The sequence below is a fragment of the Microcaecilia unicolor genome, chromosome 1, assembly GCF_901765095.1.
Source record: "Microcaecilia unicolor chromosome 1, aMicUni1.1, whole genome shotgun sequence".
Taxonomy (NCBI): domain Eukaryota; kingdom Metazoa; phylum Chordata; class Amphibia; order Gymnophiona; family Siphonopidae; genus Microcaecilia; species Microcaecilia unicolor.
The window spans coordinates 131773539-131795700 of record NC_044031.1 but is presented as its reverse complement, the minus strand read 5'-3'; the positions used below and the strand labels follow the sequence as shown (position 1 = coordinate 131795700).

Genomic DNA, 22162 nt, shown 5'->3' with positions numbered 1-22162 from the left:
TCTTTGTCCTTTAAAGATAAGGCTAATAGGTAGATTGATGCTTATGTTACTATATTAAAACATTTTAAATGTGATGAAATAGAAATTGCTCTCTGCCAACCATATATCTCCTTAAATTTGCTGTCTTTTGTATCCAAAGTGTACTGCAGGTAACATCATATGCACTTTTCATTTAATGATTACAAGAAACAATGAGGTAATTTTATAACATTCCACACTAGTGAAAAGAACTTGTGTACATTTCACGCTGCAGGTTTTGCAGGATTTTCAGTTATCTCCTGTAATATTGGATGCTTCATCATTTGATACAGTGAACGCTGAGGTTTTGCTATGTCACTTATATTTGATGGGATTGAAGGGTCATGTTTATAATTGGGTTTTCATTGTATCTGAGTGGCCAGGCTATGCAGATCAAGGTGAATGTTTCTGTGTCAAAAGTGTATCCCTGTACAAGTCATTGTTGAGGCCCTGTTTGGAGTATTGTGTTCAGATTTGGAGACCATCAGGCGTATTTTCAAAAGAGAAGGGTGCCCATATTTCGACACAAATCAGGAGATGGGTGTCCTTCTCCCAGGGTTGCCCAAATTGGCATAATCGAAAGCCGATTTTGGGTGTCCTCAACTGCTTTCCGTCGCGGGGACGACCAAAGTTCACGGGAGCGTGTCGGAAGCATAGTGAAGGCGGGACTGGGGCGTGCCTAACACATGGGCGTCCTCGACTGATAATGGAAAAAAGAAGGGTGTCCCTGACAAGCACGTGGGCGACTTTACTTGGTCCATTTTTTCTTGCGACCAAGCCTCAAAAAGGTGCCCGAACTGACCAGATGACCACCGTAAGGAATCGGGGATCACCTCCCCTTACTCCCCCAGTAGTCACTAACCCCCTCCCACTCTAAAAAATAACTTTAAAAATATTTTTTGCCAGCCTCTATGCCAGCCTCAAATGTCATACCCAGCTCCCTGACAGCAGTATGCAGGTCCCTGGAGCAGTTTTAGTAGGTACTATAGTGCACTTCAGGCAGATGGACCCAGGCCCATCCCCTCTACATGTTACACTTGTGGTGGTAAATGTGAGCCCTCCAAAACCCACCATAAACCTACTGTACCCACATCTAGGTGCCCCCCGTTACCCTTTAAGGGCTATGGTAGTGTTGTACAGTTGTGGGTAGTGGGTTTTGGTGGGGTTGTGGGACTTAGCACCCGAGGTAAGGGAGCTATGCACCTGGGAGCAATTTCTGAAGTCCACTGCAGTGGCCCCTAGGGTGCCCGGTTGGTGTCCTGGCATGTCAGGGGGACCAGTGCACTACGAATGCTGGCTCCTCCCACAACCAAATGGCTTGGATTTGGTCGTTTCTGAGATGGGTGTCCTCGGTTTCCATTATCGCCGAAAATTGGGGATGATCATCTCTAAGGACAACCATCTCTAAGGTCGACCTAAATGTTGAGATTTGGGCGTCCCCAACCGTATTATCGAAACAAAAGATGGCCGCCCGTCTTGTTTCGATAATACGGGTTTCCCCGCCCCTTCGCCGGGAGCTCCTGTGAGGACGTCCTCAGGAAAACGTGGGCGCCCCATTCAATTATGCCCCTCCATATCTTGCTAAGAACATTAAAAAACTGGAAGTGGTTCAGAGAAAAGCAAAAATGATGTGGGGTTAGCAAGCACCAAAAGACCTACAAGAAGAGACTTGAGGACCTATTTATGTATACCCTAGAGAAGAGGTTCTTAACCCATTCCTCGGGATACACCTAGCCAGTCAGGTTTTCGGGATAACCAAAATGAATATGCATGAGACAGATTTGCATACAATAGAGGTAGTGCATGCAAATTTACCTCGTGCATATTCATTGTGGATATCCTGAAAACCTGACTGGTTGGGTGTGTCCTGGGGAATGGGTTGAGAAGCACTGTATTACAGTGTTAACTACCACCCTACGCAGTTTACCTCTTAGTTGCCATGCTTCTGCCAAACTCTTTTTGCAAGTAAGAATCCTCTGTGCTTATCCTATGAATTTCTGAAGTTTGTTGCACAGGGCTTCCCAGATCTTTCCTTGGGACCTCACAGCCAGTTGGCTTTCCATGATATCCACACTTAATATGCATGAGACGTATTCGCATGCACTGAAGACTCAGTATATGCAAACTAGAAGCCAACCAAATTTCAGTTTTGGCTTTGGTGCCAAAATCAGGATTCAACCGTGGTTGTGTTTCAGTTGAAAACACATTTTCAGTGAAACCAACCCCCCCCCCCAAACAAAAAGTATAATTATTATCTGTTCTGGCTCCCCCAATCAAAACCGTCGCCTTCCCACCACCTGCAATCCCTCGCTGGGCCTACCTTAGAAGCTCTGGTGGTCTAATGGCCTCTTTGGGGCAGGTGGATTGCTCTGCCCATGCCAGTTCCAACCTCAAAATGACTGCCGTGACCTCCTGCAGCAGTCTTGCATGACTTCCATGGGAGGCCCTGGCAGCCATTTTAAATGTGGTGCCAGCATGGGCAGGAGCAACTGAGGATTGCTCCTGCCCTGAACAAGCCACTAGACCACCAGAGCTTCTAAGGTAGGCCCGAGGAGAGCCTATAAATGATGGTGGAAGGGCAGCAGCAGTGGATTTTTATTGGGGGGGGGGGGGCTATGCAACCCACTTGTGGTCAGGGGGACCGTGCCACCTGATTTTGGTTTCAGCCAAAACTGTATGGCAAATTTCAATCACAGATTTGGTTTCAGCTGAAAGTGAAATCCCCTGTTTCGGTCACCTGTTGCAAATGGATGTCATGCAGTTCATATCCTAAAAACTCAGCTGGCAGTGGAGTTTGGGAAGCTGTATTGTTCATGGTTTTTGCTGGGTTTTTTTTTTTTCAACCAATGTGAACACATCACTCTCCTCCCATAATCACTCCCAGCCAACACAGGAATTTCGCAGGAAGTCTATGACCCAAATAGCAGGAAACCCAGCGAAGCATAAAATGTTTTATGATTCAGCTTTTTCTGAAGATCACAACAAATGCATAAACTAGTATGCAGTTGAAGCGCCCCCTTGTGGGCATCCCTGGTTCTAGGACCTGACCTGGCTAGAGTACCCCATGGGCAGGCTTTGTCAGTCCCTTGAGCGTTTGGCATCTGGTGCTTCCATCTGGGGAAGAAAAGTGTTAGCAGGCGAGGTTATCATCTTCTCCCTCCCCCTCCCCCCCCCCCCCCCCCCCCCCCCCCGGAAACCCAAAAATGACCCCTGTGAACAAGGCTGTCAAACATTGAACAATTTTATTGAACTATGTACAGGTTTTACATAGGAAAGTTACCTCAGAAGAGGGCGGGACACAGCAAGGGAAGGCCCGACTCCAGCGAGGCGATTTTCTCCTTTCACAGCACACACAGGGCAGACGCGAGGTGCTGCCTGCGTCACTGCATGGATTTTTTTTTAAAAGGCAGGGTGGTGGCAGGAGACGGAGCACCCCCCCACCCGCTGACACCCGGGGCGGACCGCCCCCATCGCCTCGCCCTTGCTACGTACGCCACTGTGCTCACCTCCCTCTCTGCTTAGGGCAGTTATGTAACATTTCATGAAATTGACACATTTCTACTGCACAGAGCTGCTAGGCAAAGGACACTTAGAACCTTTCTTATTTTCTCCATATAATACAGACAGAAAATCTTCTTTTGAAACTCACTAGATTTGTCATTAACTCTTCCCTTAAGGTGGGGGGGGGGGGGTCACAGTTATCCTAGTTTGAGTTCACTGGTAGATTTAAAAGGCACATTTTAGATAGGTCATGGAGACAGAAATTGAGATGCCTGGTATTTTACCAAATGTTCTGCCAAATGCTGAGCTTTCTGTAGAATTCTTTTATGGACACCGACAAATAAATATATATTTACTGGCATGTACAGAGGCAACAGCAGTTTCAAAAATATAGATGTGCACTAAATGAAGGTGATCCCACAGGGCTTTACACATGCAAGTGCCAGCAACTACAAAAGTAGATGTTGTTTTTGCAATCTATACTGCAGTTGCCAGCAAGTAAACCACTCTGTAGAGGCATTTCCTCAGTCCTCACTCACCCTGACAGCATAAGATCACCCCTCAACCTTCTTCTGACACAACCAGTACCTCCATTCCTTTGACCCCCCCCCCCCCCCACCAGACATCATGACTACCCTTCCCCTCCTCTGTACCCCCACCACCACCAGCTCTTACTGAGGTGTACTCACTGGTAATCTAACATAAAAATAGCCATACTGAGTCAGACCAATGGCCTATCTAGTCCAGGTATCCTGCTTCCAACAGTGGCCAATCCAGGTCACATGTACCTGGCAGAAACCCAATTGGTAGCAACATTCCATGCTACCAGTCCCGGGGCAAGCAGTGGCTTCCCCCATGTCCATCTCAATAACAGACTATGGACTTTTCCTCTAGGAACTTGTCCAAACCATTTTAAATCCAGATTCGCTAACCACTGTTATCACATCCTCCGGCAGTGAGTTCCAGAGCTTGACTCTTCTTTGAGTGAAAAAATATTTTCTCCTATTTGTTTTAAAAGTATTTCCATGTAGTTTTATTGAGTGTCCCCTGGGAAGCAGGAGTGATTTTCAATTGCTCCTGCTCTGTCAGGTGCCTGGGTGCAAAATGTAACCTCTGACCCCTAGCAGTAGTCTAGAGGTCAAGCTGAGACCATAGCTAGGTGTTACATAGTAACATAGTAGATGATGGCAGAAAAAGACCTGCATGGTCCATCCAGGCTGCCCAACAAGATAAACTCATATGTGCTACTTTTTGTGTATACCTTACCTTGATTTGTATCTGCCATTTTCAGGGCACAGACCGTAGAAGTCTGCCCAGCACTAGCCCCACCTCCCACCACCGGCTCTGCCACCCATTCTCTGCTAAGCTTCTGAGGATCCATTCCTTCTGAACAGGATTCCTTTATGTTTATCCCACACATGTTTGAATTCCGTTACCGTTTTCATCTCCACCACCTCCCGCAGGAGGGCATTCCAAGTATCCACCACTCTCTCTGTGAAAAAATACTTCCTGACATTTTTCTTGAGTCTGCCCCCCTTCAATCTCATTCATTGTCCTCTAGTTCTACCACCTTCCCATCTCCAGAAAAGGTTCATTTGCGGATTAATACCTTTCAAATATTTGAACGTCTGTATCATATCACCCCTGTTTCTCCTTTCCTCCAGGGTATACATGTTCAGGTCAGCAAGTCTTTCCTATGACTTGTAAAGCAAATCCCATACCATCCTCGTAGCTTTTCTTTGCACCGCTTCAATTCTTTTTACATCCTTAGTAAGATACGGCCTCCAAAACTGAACACAATACTCCAGATGGGGCCTCACCAATGACTTATACAGGGGCATTAAAACCTCTTTTTTTCTGTTGGTCACACCTCTCTGTATACAGCCTAGCAACCTTCTACCTACGGCCACTGCCTTGTCACACTGTTTCATCGCCTTCAGATCCTCAGATACTATCACTCCAAGACCATGTTGTCTCAGATCTTGCAACTTATTGGCTTCCAGGAAATTCACTATCCTTTCCTTCAGCATCGCTTCCATTACTTTTCCAATAACCGAAGTGAGGCTTACCGGCCTGTAGTTTCCAGCTTCTTCCCTATCACCACTTTTGTGAAGAGGGACTGCGTCCACCGTTCTCCAATCCCACGGAACCTCTCCTGTCTCCAAGGATTTATTAAACAAATCTTTAAGAGGACCCGCAGGAACCTCTCTGAGCTCCCTCAATATCTTGGGGTGTATCCCATCCGGTCCCATGGCTTTGGCCACCTTTAGATTTTCAAGGTTTTCATACACACTCTCTTCAGTGAATGGTGCTCTATCCACTCCATTCTCATTCGTGCTTTTGCCAGTCAATCGTGGTCCTTCTCCAGGATTTTCTTCTGTGAAAACAGAACAAAAGTATCTATTTAGCAAATTTGCTTTTTCTTCATCATTATCTACATAGCGGTTCGCAGCATCTTTCAGTCTCACAATTCCCTTTTTAGTCTTCCTCCTTTCACTAACACACCTGAAGAAAATTTTGTCACCCCTCCTTACCTTTGTAGCCATTTGTTCTTCCACTTGCGCTTTCGCTAGACATATCTCTCTCTTGGCTTCTTTCAGTTTCTATTTTGAGCCTGGGCACCTGATAAATCAACTGGGAATCGGTCCTGCTCCCTATAGACCACCTAGTCAAGCCCCCAGTAAAGCCAAAGGGGGAGATAGGGCAGGTGGGGTAGAGTAGTCATGATGTCAAGGAGGCCGGGGAGGAGGGGTGTGATGATGTGGGAGGGGTGGGGGGTTATTGTAATGGTGAAGGAATGTCCAGGGGTGAGAGAGTGGGAGTTCAGGCAACTTTTGCAGTACCTCTTCAAGCTGATACTTGTTCATGCCTCGGGGCAGGTGTAACAGCCAACATAGTAAATCTTTGGTATTTGCATGTGTCCTCCTGTAAAATGGGGAATACTTATCTATATTTTAGACCTGCCCAAACCCTTGAAATCTCTGGGAGGTGTGGTTCTCTAATGGGTATATAGTGGTTTTCTGAAATCGCTGTTTGCACTTGTAACCAATCTACATACATGCATGCCACTGTATGTACAGATTCTCCTATAATAAGGACCTTAGTATTGTGGTTGGGGTGATAACCTTTTTTCTTGGACTAACGCATAGCATTTCTTGACTATCTTTTGTGTACGAATGCTCCCTTTGGGGCCAAGTTACTATCTCATAATGAGGTTTTGCCATTAATTCACATTTAAAACAATTTTTTTTATTTTGCAAACTTTTTTCCATTAGTATACAAGTGAATACTTAAAGCAAAACAGACGTATATTTTCTGTATTTAAACAGCAATTAGTAGAATAACGCAATAAAAAAAGGAAAACCATTAATAATCTTCTTTAGACCACAAAAATAGAGGAGGGGTTAACAATTGTTTAGGAGATAAACTTCAAAATAATTTCATAAGCAAATATAGCTTTGCACGATTTATCCAGACCTTAATTTCTAAATCTCAATCACTGACGTCAAGATGTCACCAATTTCTTGGATTCTACAAAAATTCTTAATTGATCAGGATTGAAGAAGATATATTTAATTCCTAAGTATTTTGTAACACATTTACAAGGATAATTTAGAAAAAATGAAGCACCCAATGCCAAGACATCTTTCCTAAGAGAAAGAAAAGCTCTTTTTCTTTCCTGTGTTTGTTTAGTTACATCCATATACATCCAAATCTTTTCACCATAGAATAGGGATTGTGAATTTCTAAAGAATAAGCGTTTAACTGCTTCTAGGTCTTGTTCAAATATGAAAGAAACAATTAAGGTCATACGATCAGAAGCTTCTGACATAGATAATGCTAACAAATGAGTTACATCCAAGTTTACTTGTTCTTTTCTTTGTTTTTGATTTTCTGCTTCAAGATCTGCATCCATTTTTTTCTTTTTTGGAATATAATATATTCTATTAATTGGTGGAATATGTTCAGGAGAGTACTTCAGAATTTCAATTAGGTATTTCTTGAATGCATCCAGGGGAGAAATCCCCAAAGATTTAGGAAAATTTAAGAGACGCAAGTTCAATCTGCTGTTATAATTTTCCATCTGTTCTATTTTGCTATGAATCAAATTTTTGTCTTTTATAGTCATAGTGGAAAATTGTTGTAGTTTTTTAACTTCTTGCTTAATCTCTAACATTTGGTTATCCGAATCTTTCTTAATTCCATCTAAAGATTTGGAAAGTGTATTGATAGTACTCACTACTGTAGCAATTTCTCCAGTTGAATTAGTCAGCTTGGCGTCCAGTTGTTGGAGAGCTTCCCATATGCTCTCGAGTGTAACCAGCTCCGGTTTTGTTAACAAAGCTCCTGGCTGTGTTTGGTAAACAACTCATCCCAAACCTCCACTGGCTCGATTTCCTTCAGCGCCTCCTTCCTGGGTTCCTCCTCCTTTGATTTCCGTAAGGGTCGTTCCCGCCTGAGAGAAAGAGCCAACGGGTGGAGGCGGTGGATTGAGCTCCGGGGGTGACAGATTAACATTCAGCCCTAAATCTCGGAGGTCTCCCACCGAGATAGCAGGGCCCCTCCCGGAGTCTTTGTCTAGTGTTTTCACGAAAAACTGCTTGATGCATTGTTGCAAGGGAGAGGAAGTCCTGGGCATGGAGGCTACACCCCTGACCGAACCTTTACGCTTGGTATGTGGCATTAAGGAATCAAGTTTAGTACGCTTCTCCTCGAGGTAAGTTAAGTGTGATCTCATCGTGCCGCCATCTTGAAACTCCCCCCACATTTAAAATAATTTTTAACATTCATGACAAATCGCCACAGTGAATTTTTTAGGGTAAAGGGGGGTGTACCTAGCATGTGATGACAAACATTTGTAACATTAACACATGTTAAAATAGTGGCAGATAATGTGAACACATTTAGCTAGGCATTTAGAGGTAATTTTATAGTCATTGTGGCACATATGGCACATATCTATCAATATATGTGCCTAAAAAGGATCTTATAAAACAGAACGAGGCTTAAAAGTATGCACAATGGCATGAACACATGTACTTTTAATGTGGGTGTTGTCAGGGGCGCAGTCTGGGTGGAGCATGGATAGAATTCACAAGTACATTTATTGATTATAAAATCTGTTAATCTTCATGCATACTTCTGAACACGTACATACATTATGGTAACTCATGTTAATATTAGTGCCGCCCCTTCCTCCCCTTTCCCTTTTGCTTGCCTGTATTTAACATAAAATTTTGTGTTAGGTGTTTGTCATGGGAATTAATAAGTAGTAGCAACTTCTGCCATGTATTAAAACCCATGTTAAATACATAATAGTAAATAGCCCCCTTTATTAGATCAAAACAAAATAACATGATGAAGGGAGCATTAGATGCAGAGAGCTAGTCGGGGGGGGGGGGCGGGGAGAAAGGTGTTAACTTAATAGTTTTTTAGTTTCTTGCCCTTTCTTTCCACTGATAAATTTACAAATAAGTACCTGTATACAATATGTAAGCCGCATTGAGCCTTCCATGAGTGGGAAAGCGCGGGGTACAAATGTAACAAAAAAAAATGCATACACATTTGGAATCCAAGGCAAGTGCTACATAATAAAGAGAGGCTGCCCTATCTGAGATTCTAAGGTATGCAGTATCCCAGGGGTTAACAAGAGAACTACTTTAAAAACAGAGGCAGAAGGTCATTCATGGCAAGAGCAAAGGCTTTTAAAGCCTGCCATCAAGAGCCTTTTGCCCTGCATTTCCCACCCAGGAGATTGTAAACATTGGCCTACAGCCATGACATCCTAAAACATTTCAGCATATACGTTTATTCTTTTTAATGGAAACCAAAGCAGAACATTTTTTTTTTCTGTATCCAAACGGAACATTTTCATTCAGCTGCCACACACACACAAAAATGTCATAACAGTGCTGGAATCTTGAAACATAGAGATATTTTTGTTCCTTGGTACTAGACATATAACATAGCTGTCATTCTCTAGCTAGCTTTCTTAAGGCAAAAGAATGTGTAGAATGTTGTCACTTAATGGGAGCCTAGATGAGTTCTTTTATCTGCCATTAACTGGCAATATTGCCTTATCTCTCTGTCCTTTAGTTTGAGCCAGTTGTCCTCAAACAGATGAACTAACAACAGAAAGGCACTTGGTTATTGCCTCCAGCATTATTTTCTTGTGCAGATTAATCCAGCTTCCCCTGAACGCACACAAAAGAATTAACTTTTTCTGGACTTGAGGCTGATGCCTGAACTAAGAGCCCTTAAAAATAAAAAAGTAAGAACAATACCATAGTTCATAAATAACAAAAAAAAGTTGTAAAAGGGCCATTTCAAGTTTTGGATATATGGAGTTTGCCTGAATTATATTAAAAATAGCCTATTCTGAAGGTGTTGGACACTTTTTTTATCTTAGGCATTTAGGCGCACACATTTACTGGTGAAAGTGCTAGTATTCTGGACGTTTACAGAATGTTGCTGTTCACTTAGAGGGGCATAATCGAACGAAAACGTCTATCTCCATGGGCGTTTATCTCCGAGAATGGGTCCGTGAAGGGGCGGACCGAACCGTATTTTTGAAAAAAATAGACATCCATGTTTTATTCGACAATTTGTGAGCTGGGCGTTTTTGTTTTTCAGCGATAATGGAAAATGAAAGCACCCAGCTCAAAAACGAATAAATCCAAGGCATTTGTTCGTGGGAGGGGCCAGGATTCGTAGTGCACTGGTCCCCCTCACATGCCAGGACACCAACCGGGCACCCTAGGGGACACTTTTACAAAAACAAAAAAAAAGGTAAAAGAGCTCCCAGGTGCATAGCACCCTTCCCTTATGTGTTGAGCCCCCCAAATCCCCCTCAAAACCCACTGCCCACAAGTCTACACCATTACTATAGCCCTAATGGGTGAAGGGGGGGCACCTACATGTGGGTACAGTGGGTTTGGGGGGGTTGGACGACTAAGCAATAAGCAGCACAATTGTAACAGGTAAGGGGGGATGGGCCTGGGTCCACCTGCCTGAAGTCCACTGCACCCCCTAACAACTGCTCCAGGGACCTGCATACTGCTGCCAGGGAGGTGGGTATGACATTTGAGGGTGAAAATAAAAAGTTGTGAAACATCATTTTTTGTGGTGGGAGGAGTTTAGTGACCACTGGGGGAGTCAGGGGAGGTCATCCCCGATTCCCTCTGGTGGTAATCTGATCATTTAGGGCACTTTTTGGGGCCTTATTCGTGAAAAAACAGGGTCCAGGAAAAGTGCCCTAAATTCTAGCAACAAACGCATACTTTTTTTCCATTATCGGCGAAAGGCGCCCATCTCTGTTCGGGTGATAACCATGCCCCAGTCCTGCCTTCACCACGCCTCCGACACGTCCCCGTCAACTTTGTACGCTTCCGCGATGGACTGCAGTTGAAAACGTCCAAGGTCGGCTGTCAATTATACCGCGTTATTCGTTTTTGTGAGATAAACGTCCATCTCCCGATTTAGGTCAGAATTTGGGCGTTTTCCTCGTTCGATTATAAGCAGGATAATCCTTTTCCGTAAGAAAACAGACAAAATTATGGATTATTTTATCAAATAGGTGGGAAAATGTGGGATACAAATGTAACAAATAAAATAAATAAATAAGTGTCACTGGCTTAGTTTTGAGGTGAGGATCATTTTCAAATTAGGATGTTTCTTGTGAAGATAACCCAGGTATGTATTATCATTATATATGATTTCTCTGGTGCATTATTTTTTAATAGAACCATGCTATAATACTCACAATCACCTCCAAGAAACTTTTTTTCAGATCTATTTGCATATCAGGCTGCTAAATTCTAGGATTGTTTACCATCAAATTTGAGATTTCTACCCAGTTATGGCTTGTTTAAAAAGAATCGTAAGACCTTATTGTTTAACAGATATGTGATTCATACATAATTATACATATTTGGAATTTTTAAGAATGAGCTGACTTTATAATGATCTTTGTTAAATTGTGAATCCTAGGCAAATTGTGTCCTATTGTCTTGCTGTAACCCACTATGAACTATTTGATATGGTATTAGCGGGCTATAAGTGGCTTAACTGTTACTGGGGCACATAAATACGGGAGCCTTGATTACAGAATTGCCCTTTTAGGGGGCAGGTCTATAAAGTGTGCTAAACATTAGGCACTAAGCTAGTATTCTGTAACAGCAAATTTGTGGTGCTAATGCTTTATAGGATACTAGAGTAAGTTGGCAATTAGGCTCCTAAAGTTAGGTGGCACCACTTAAGTCTGCTCTACTCTCATACATGCCTAAGAGTAAACAGGCAGAAATCATGGCAAGATTAACACTGCAGATATTTGTCCCTGCTTGTGAGCAGGTGTAAATGTTGGTATAGGAGCAGGAGTAAATAGAAAGTAAAGTACACATGTAAACAAGTACTTTGCTACTGCACCCACACTCCACCTGAACTCTGCACCCACGCTCCACCTGAATTCTGCCCACAACACATCTGTATGCTGCTTTCTCACTGTGCATACTATTACAGTACATGCGTAACCTCTGGGGTAAATTTATAAAAGTCCTTTTACTTGCTTAAAACAATTTTTAGGTGGAGAAAATGTTTCCTGTCTGTACAGGAGATAGTTTTGTAGGCAATTCTATAACTGGTCACCTCTCCGATGCCACACGGTGAGAGCTCTCTTCTTTAACAGCATCTGGGCGCTCGGATTCCATTATAGAATACTAATGTAACCCAATATGGGAACACCTTATATTTAGTGGAAAATACAAAAGAGAAGCAGACCATATGAAGAAAAGCAGAACTGGTCTGAAATCAGGTTTGATTATTTTTCCAAACGGACCCAGGAGGAGGAACATTCCTGACCAGTTCTGATGAAGTTTGAGGTTTCACACCAACTAGTTTCTTTGCCCCTGAGGGCAAAACATGGGGTGAAACATGGGGCAGCCTAACCATTAGGCCACCTTAGGCAAGGTCCTCAGGTGGCACTCTTCAGGGAGCATCATCTCCCCACTCTTCGGGGAGCGGCATCGTCCCCTTCTTTCCTCCACCCCGTTCACGGCGTTTACCTATTTTTTTTACGTTCTGAACCCGGCAGCACAATTGCCATACACTGCCCTGCCGCCAGCACCTGCCTCTTCCTTTTACTGCGGCCGCCTCTCAAATGTAACTCTTTGTTTCATTAGAGGTGCAGGCAGCCGCAGTAAAGGGAATAGGCAAGAGCCGGCGGCAGGGCAGCATATGGGAATCGTTGCCACTGCAGGATTTGGAACATGACAAAACAGTTAAATGCAGTAAATGGCCTGGAGGTAGGAAGGGGGGCAGCATCTCGGCCCGGGAGAGGGAAGCATCTCGGCATGGGGTGAGGAACGGCATCTCGGCCTGGGGGGAGCGGCATCTCAGCATGTGGAGGGGCAGTATGGCTGTATGTGAATCCTTGGAGTTTTTATGAATTAATAAAGACTGCTTTTCTTCATAAGGTCTCTTTCTCTTTTGTGTTTTTCTCATTGGATCTAGTGGACCATCTGCCTTTCTGTTTTCTCACACCTTATATTTAGGCACCGACAGTTGCACCGGCCATAGACCTAGTGTAATACAGGTGTCCAAATGCAGCAAGGGCACACATAATTTATGGTACTCTTGCCCAGATGATCGAAAGCCCCACACTGTTCCAAACAGCTCTCTAAAAATAGCGCTGGAACAGTGCGGGGCTTTACCGCCCCTATGATCAAAGATAATAGCATGCAAATTTATGTGCACTATTAGCTCTGATCATAGGCTAAAGTTTAGGAGGATTGTGTTTGAGCACAATCCTCCCGCACTTGTTTGACAGGTCCAGGCTGTCAAAAGCCCATACCTGTCAAACACAGGAGCTGGAGGTCTGTGGGACCACCAGACCCCAAAAAACAAGGCTCTGATGACCTAGTGCCCCCACCGAACCCCCACCCCAAGCCAGTTCCCCTGACCCCCCTTAAACAAGCGCGCCTCCCCCCCCCCCCCCCGCCTGCGAAATTACACCTTCCCCCCCCCCCAGCAAAATGACACCCCCCCCCCCGGGTGCACGCCGCGGGGGGGGGGGGGTGCCGCGGCGCGCACCTGTGGGCTCCGACTTCGCTAACTTCGCTCGTTCACTGCAGCTCCCTCTGCCCCGGAACAGGAAGTAACCTGTTCCAGGGCAGAAAAATCCTGTGTTAATTGCCTAACTCAGGAGTGAGTGGAATCTGAGCGTGATATGGGTGGGCAGAGTTGTGGCCAGTGGTGACACTGCATAGGTTGAGGGGGAGAGGCTGGGGTTTTCATGTCACAACTGCTAATAGCGTGGCTGCAGTAAATGCAGCTGCACAACTGGTAGCTCAGCCACTGAAAATATGTTGGAGGATCATACCCCCCTCCTCTTCCTCCTCCTCCTCCAGCCAGTCACCCAACAGACATCAGGCTCCAAACACACCCAGATTCTCCCCCAAACCCCCAATGTCACAATCCAACCTCCCCCGAACACCTCTGAAGCCATAACCCAACTTCCCTGTACACCTCCTGACAATTCTGAAGCCATAACCCAACTCCCCCAGCAGACACTGACACCCCCAAAGTTATAACCCAACTACCCCAAAAGACCCTGACATCTCCAAAGCTACAAAGCCACCCCCTGACATGACACCAAACAGTTTTTCACTGGAACTTTCAACTGAGTTCTAACTTGAGGATTCCAACTCCTCTGAAACTATCCCCGAAATTGTATCCTGAGATGGTCAGATGTATAGCATCCTGAGTTGTCAGCAGTGTCAGGTGTCAGCATTATCTATTTTCCATCTTTAGACTATTAACTTTCTTGCATCCTGAGGCTATTGGCTATCTTGAGATATCAGTTGTGTGGCATCCTGAGACTTTCAGCTATCTTGCATTCTGACTCAATCAGCTGTGTCTTTTCCTAAGGCTATCAGCTATGGAACTTCCTGAGATTATCAGCAGTCTTACTTCAGTAGTTTACCAGCTGTGTGTCACCACAGACTGGCAGCTGAATATCAGCATAAAAGAACTGACTACTTTTCAGCCTAGAAATCTCTCCTGCACTGTACCCTATCACTTTCAGCTCCACTACAACCTTAAGTTTCTAGCTGTCTTGCAGCCAGAAGGTAGAACAAGGACTAGCATCCAGATTCCTGCACATGTCCCCACTGAGAGACTGGATATGCCTTGATCTGTTTTCAGAAGAGCCCAGTCAGGAGGGATACTTCACTTTTTTATCCCAGTAAGATAATTCCTTCCTGGAAGGTATTAGTTGTTTTACAGGTATCAGCTGTGTGGCAGCCTGAAGATTTCATCTGGGTTGCAACATGGCCAGGTTGCTTCTATTACAGCCTGAAGTTGTTGGATGTATTGCAACCTGAAGGTATTACCTGTCTTACAGCTCAGAGATATCGGCCAAATTACAGCCTGAAAGTATAAATGATATGGCTTCCTGAAAGGGTAAACTGTATGTTAGCCTACAAGTTTTGGCAGTATTGCATCCTGAAAATACCAGCTGCTTTTAAGCCTGAAGTTCAGAGTAGTTTACCAATAGGGAGGTTTCATTAAAGGTGAAAGAAAGTCAGGAGTGTTTAATAGAACAAAATAAATTAAAAAATTTTCCCCCATCAACTTCAAAGCAACAGGTAGATGCTAGGAAAAAACACAATTTGAAGTTTATATATACAGATGCTAGAAGTCTAAAAAATAAGATGAGAGAGTTGGAGTATATAGCACTAAAGGAAGAGGTAGATATCACAGGCATCTTAGAGACCTGGTGGAAGGAGGACAATCAATGGAACACTGTGTTTTCAGGGTACAAATTATATCACAATGATAGAGTGATCAAATTGGGGGGGAGGGGTGCGCTATATGTTAAAGAGGGAATTAAGTCAAACAAAATAAATATTCTACATGAAACAGCAGCATGGAATCTTTGTGGATAAAAATTAAATGTGTGAAGGGAAAGAGTATACTGGTAGGACTGTACTACCGTCTGCCAGGATAGAACGAGCAGATAGATGAAGAAATTTTTACAGAAATTAGGAAAGCTGGCAAATTGGACAACATTACAATAACGGGTGCTTTCAGTTACCCCAGTATTGACTGGATAAGTGCTACATTAGGAAGCGCTAGGGAGGTTAAATTCTTAGAGGTAGTAAAGGACTTCTTGAAGCAACTGATCCAAGAACTGACAAGAGGAGGAGCTATTTTAGATCTAGTCTTCAGTGGAATGCAAGATATAGTATGAGAGGTCAAGGTGTTGAATTCACTGGGAAACATTGATCATAACATGATCAAATTTGAGCTGCAATCTGGAGTGAAGTCACTAAGGAAATCTACTGTAGCAGCACTTAATTTTCGAAAGGGCAACTATGACAAAATGAGGAAAATGGATAAAAAGAAGCTAAAAGGGTCAGCCGCAAAGGTTAGGACTTTAAATCAGGCATGGACGTTATTTAAAAATATAGTTGTGGAAGCCTAGAACATATGTATTTCATGTATTAACAAAGGTGGAAATGGGGAGCATGTCCAAGATGGCGATCTAGCTAGTCGCATTTTTGCTGTACTTTTGTGCTTTCCTGCATTAATTGGTTTCCCACGGTTTTTTAAATACCAAAATGCAAGGAAAGATCAGGGGTTTACCCTCCTTACTTTCGGTGACTTCAGCTGTTTGGCAGGTTGCTATCATAGCATACGCGACTTCCACAGCTCCATTGGGCGAACCCTGCCGGTATGAAGAGAAATCCTGGGTTAGGAAGCAAGTTGTCCCTTAGCCCCCTTTGCAGTCCTTGGGAGCGATGTGCATGCTGGGAGAAGCAGCCGCTGGATCCTTGGAAGTTGGGATCTCTGATGCGGCTTTGGAGGAGCGAAGTTCTGACTTTGCTGGATACCAAGGGGAGAGTTCCCCTGGAGAACCGAGTATCCCAGTGACTTTGGCAGCTGCTGTTTTGAGCTTGCCTGGAGGAGTCACAATCTGCCATGGCTATGGTTGATGTGGAGAGGATCTGGTCTGACCCAAATGTTGTTCTGCAGCCGCTAGTGAAACATCCAAAGATAACACTGGAGTCTATTTGGACAGCCAACTCAATGTTCAATTCCTCGTCGATTGAGACTATTCAGTCTTGACCCACCAAGAGAGTCAATTTAAGATGTTTGAGACTTCCATCTTCCAGGTAAAGGAGGTGGAAACTAAGTTGCTCAAGGGGCTCATTTAGTGCATTGTAAAATTGAAAATGTTGAAAATGGAGCTAGATCTCTGAATTTAAGCTTAGTTCACCTCGAGAATCCTTTAATAAATTTTTTAAGAGGTTTTCAAATATTCTGAAACTGGTTTGCCTCCTATTCAGAAACTTCACTTTTTGCCTATTTCTTCAGCTGTGGAAGAGCAAGTGGAAGGCCCAGCTGCAACTGAATTATCTTCTGACAACTTAAATGTTTCTGCACTTTTGGAGAGTTCTCAGGAGAGAGCTTTTTGAGCTACCCTTGTCTCATTTGTATTTCTTCAAGATAAGGAAGCATTATTAAGACTGTATTCGTCAATCTGCTTCAAGTCACATTCCTGGGAGAGAGAGAGTTCATATATTTTCTGATGTCTCAAGATGGACGAAGGAGAGAATGAAGAAATTTCTCTCTATGAGGCAGGAAGCTAGATTTCAGTTAAGGTTCCCATGTGAATGTGTATTGCAGATAGATAATGCTACTTTTTATTTTTTTTAACCTTCACAGCTTCATCATTTCTTAGATGCTAGGACTTCTAAGCGATGATCCAAATGGAATTGGACTCTTAGATTTAGGTGCTGTTTATTTTTGCTCCCTCCCTCCCTCCTGTTGCACCTCTATCAGACCACATAGAAGACCAGAGGACCTGGCCATCTGCAGCGCCACTAATGCTTCCTGGGCCGATCCTAGAAGATTACATCAGAGGAGGCAGGACCTGCACAAGAAGCACTAACAGTGCTGCAGAGAGCCAGAACCCACTGTCTTCTAGGTTCTTCATTAGCACAGGCCCAGCAGATGTACAACAGGAGAGAGGGAACGAAATGTCCTGCATGGTGAGGGTTAATAAAAGGAGAGAGAGAGCAGGTCCGATGAGCAGGGAAGGTGATAGCTCAGGCTTAGCCTCCTCAAGTCTTTTATATGGGGCGCCAATGCATAGGAATGTTCGACATAGGGTGTATTTTGGGCAGAGCACAGAAGAATTACAATTTACATGCACACTTGCTAACTTGCCCTTGCATGCACATACTTTATATGCTAGCATTTATTCTTGTAGCTTCAATCTAGCCATGACTATTGTCAGTTAAAGCCTAGTATTTTATCAAGACATATAGATGGGCATTTTCGATATGACATCTAAATCCAAATTGGGACGTTTTACTGAAAACATCTTTAAAAAAATGTCTAGCTCACAACCATAATGGAACCAGAAAAATGTCTAAATTTCTAGTTCAATTATGGCTTTGAGCCAGACATTTTCAGGCTGAACATGTCCATTTGTAAGTACCGTTTCAAAAAAAAAAAAAAACAGGTCCCAGGGAAAAACATAGTGTTACAGGAAATGTTACAGTTCCAAAATGATGTTTAAGAATAGAGGGGATCGCTCAGAGCATGTGGTCGCAACATGTGCTGTATTTATATTTTGATTCTATTCTGTTTTATTATTCCCCAATTACCTATAAGGTAAGGAAAAGGGGAAGTAAATACACTAAATTTGAATTAATTACATTAACCTGCACTGTACGTTTTGGAACATGTGCTCAAAGCATGGCACTAAGTTTAAAAAGCGACCATGTGCTATCAGTGTAACTTTAAAAGGTAACGTGCTTAGAGCATTTGGAGCTTGCACATGTGAGGACATGTGCTTTTCCCAATATAAAGGCCAGATAGTTAAAGTTAAAAAGAAAATGTTTATTTCTAATACAGGCAAGGTAACAAGTTTACAATAGAGAGGCAGTTTTAGAGAGGATCTTTTACCAATGGAAGTGTGCTACAAAATAACAGGTTTGATTGTAAATTAAGCTGGATAACTCACATTAATGGAGGCTGCTATGGAGAGTGATGCAGGAGATCCTTGCTGGAACAGGAAGTTTCTTGGTAGATTTGCTGTCTGATGAGCTTGAAGCAGTTTCTTTTAGGTGGATGTGATGTACAGCTTGAGAAGTCAGGATTCTAGCTTGCTTTTAGATTTAATTACTTCAGGGCAGCAGCGACTAGGACAGGAGCACAAGCATCAGGAACAGCCAGGAAGAAGAACTAACTTTCTAAAGAAAGAGCCCCTGCTTTTAAAGTGTCTGAACTGGGCATTTATCGTCAGGTGGTTGTCCTTGGTCCAATTAGAAAGCTCCTGTGTAGCTGAATTCTGGGCATCTGGCTTTGAGATGGAGCATGGCAACAGGTCACATGCTCAATGACATCACAAGACTTCCTGCCTGGACATCAGTGTTGCCAGGTGGGCGGTTTTACCGCCCAATTGGGCGGTTTTCCGCGACCCGCCGCGGGAAATTTTTGCCCGCGGCGGGTTGCGGTTTTTTGGGCGGCTTTTTGGGTTTCTGTGCGGTTTTTTGGGCAGCTTTTTGCCTTTTTCGGCCGCGGGGGGCGGGGTTAGTGACGTTTTTTGGGCGGGGTTAGTGATGTTTTGGGCGGGCCGATGACGTGGGAGGCGGGGCCGATGACGGGGAGGCGGGGCCGATGACGGGGAGGCGGGGCCGATGACGGGGGAGGCGGGGCCGGTGACGTGGGAGGCGGGGCCGGTGACGGCGGGGGCGGGGCCGGTGACGGCGGGGGCGGGGTTTGTGTTTGGGCGGGTTTTGGGCTGGTTTTTGGGCTGGATTGGGCTAGAAAAAAATTTTCCACCTGGCAACCCTGCTGGACATCTGCTAGTCCATTGTCTGAGAGTGACTGAGCTTAGATGGGCTTAGTCTTTGTCTGAAAATAGGTGGAGGTTCACTGTCTTTTGTTACTGTAGCCTCTGTGATTGATTCTTTGGATAGGTGTTGATGGGCTTAGGTAACCACCCAGCTAGTAGTTTTCCAGAGGAAAAGGGGGGGGGGGGGTAGTGTCTTTGAAGCTGTATATTTTATATGATTTAGGTCTGATCCAGCAAAATTAATAACTCTCACAATTAAACTTATATCATGCTACAATAGAAAAACAAACCAAAGGGACCTTTGTCTAGTAGCATTCCTAGTGAACTGGCCACACAGGTATCCCAGCAGTGCAGAGGGGCAGCCTAGTGGTCAATGCATTGGACTTCACATAAAGGGATCCAGGTACAAATCCTACATAAAGCCCTTCATATTGTATTGTGAGCACACCAGGAATAGAGAAAACCTACAGTACCTAAAGGTCCACAACTGCAACAGCCCTCAGGCTTGCAGTCCACTTATATATTTAGGTACAGGAGGTATTTCTGTGTTTCAGGAGGACTCACATATTTGTACTGAAATGAAAGAGTTAAAGTAGGAATAGAACTATCCACCGCACTGACCACTAGATTACTGCATCCACTTGCTTGCTTCTTTCCTAGGAATGGCCATAATATCTGGAGTTGTCATAGAGCCTGGTATCTACTGTCACTGTCACATCTTTGGGAGTGGGAGGGGAGTCGGTGACCACTGGGGATTAAGAGGGATTATACCTTCATCCCTCCAGTGGTCATCTGGTATTTAGGGCACCTTTTTGTGACTTAGTCATGAATGGAACAGGTCTAGATAAAAACATACTTCTTTTCTACTCTGGACCTTTTTTTCTGTTTCATTATCGCTGAAAAACGTCCAAATTGTAATCCCTCCCAAGTCCCACCCAAAATACATCTCAAGCCCCATTTCTATTTGGACACACTCAGTGGAAAGAATCCCAATTCTGCCTTTTCAAAGATCACAATTTAGATGTTTTGGCGAAAAACGTCTGCCACCTTTGAGACTTTTTTCTGTTTTGAAAATCAGCACCATAGGCACCTATACGTTTTGGCAGTATAAGCTATAAATAGAGTCTTGCCCTTCTCAACCAAGGTGACATACTATAAAGTTACTGTTTTTGAGATCTTAACAGAATAAAGTATGTAAATAGCTGAGAAAGGTATACAGTTAGGTTTTGTTTTTTTTACTTTAAACTTTTTATTGAAAATGTTTTTTAGTTATATACCAAGAGACAATACAAATATTGTGAAAACTTTAGCAAAGACCAAAGACATTAAAAAATACTTTAACATGAATATAATCAACTCTGGATGGGTGCAATAACAAATTAAAGTCAAAGTTTCTTTCGCCACTATGTAGGACATGGCGATGGATATTCAGGTTCCACAAATTAAACCCACAGGTATCCCCATTACTACCAATTTCAGGGAATGCAGATTTCCCAGTGGGGAGTTCATCACCAGTCTTCCGCAGATGGAAACTTCAGGGACTTATCTATCTTTTCCATGTATTGAACAAGGATGGCACACTTAAATCGTTCACTGATCTGCGGGTCAACCAACATCTTTCTGCTCAAGACTTTTTCTCTTACTACCAACTCCTACTGTCAGGAATAGTGAGCCCTTGGACCAAAGCCAGAGCTTTAGCAGACAAGTCACCTGGGCTGGCACAGGCAGGAATCTGAGCAGACTGGGCTAGAATAACCTAAAGCAGAACAGAGGTAACAAGGCACAATGGACAAGACAAGGACTGGATTCAGACGAGGCAAGGAAAGCAAGGCAAAGGGGCAAGAACTGGAACCCAGACAGAACAAGGCAAGACTCGGAACTGGATTAAAACTGGGACTGAGACTCAGGCAAGGCAAGACACAGAACTAGATTAAAACTGGGTCCAGAAAAGGGCAAGACAAGGACTGGATCCGGACAGGACTAGACTGAGACAAGGCAAGGCACAACTAGACAGGGAAAACAGGGTAGGAGCGAGGCAATAACAATAACAGAAGCAAGACAATAAACAAGGCAGGAACGGGATTCAGGAAATGGACTTGGATTCTGGAACAGACTTGGCTGGAACAGGAATTCTGGAACGGACTTGGCTTGGCAACTGGAACAGGAATTCTGGAACGGACTTGACTTAGCAACTGGAACAGGAATTCTGGAACAGACTTGGCTTGGCAACTGGGACAGGAATTATGGAAGGGCTTGGCTTGGACAGACTTGGCTTTAGCAGAAAGCAGGACCAGAGCTTGGCTTTACATAGAGCAGGACAGAGCTTAGCTATAATACAGAGCAGGAACAGAGCTCGGCTTAACACAGAGCTTGGCTTTAACACAGAGTAGGAATAGAGCTTAACTGTAGCAAGAGTCAAAAGCAGGGCTAGACTGAAAGCAGGAGCCAAAGGTAGAGTCAAACTGATACAGACACCACCAAGAGCAGGGTGTGGCTTAACACAGAGTAGAAACAGAACTTGGCTTTAACACAGAGCAGGAACAGAACTTGGCTTTAACACAGAACAGGGTGTGGCTCTAGAGCCAGGCTTTCAGGAACATGGTTTAAAAGTAAAACTCACAGAAACTAAGCATTGAAGTACAAGACTCATAGAAACACAGAACAGGCCTTCAGGAGCAAGACTCACAGGAACAAAGCCAGATGGAAACAAAGCATGCAGGAACAAAGCCAAGCAGGGATTGGATCTAAACAGGGAACACCAAGACAAGATTAAGAGAC

At 43.9% G+C, this 22162-nt stretch overlaps 1 protein-coding gene across 3 annotated transcripts in view; it reads left to right on the top strand.

Annotated features, from left to right (window-relative positions):
• The window catches only part of CDK6 (cyclin dependent kinase 6), a 319355-nt gene that overhangs the window by 182091 nt on the left and 115102 nt on the right, over positions 1-22162 (top strand). The window lies entirely within an intron of this gene.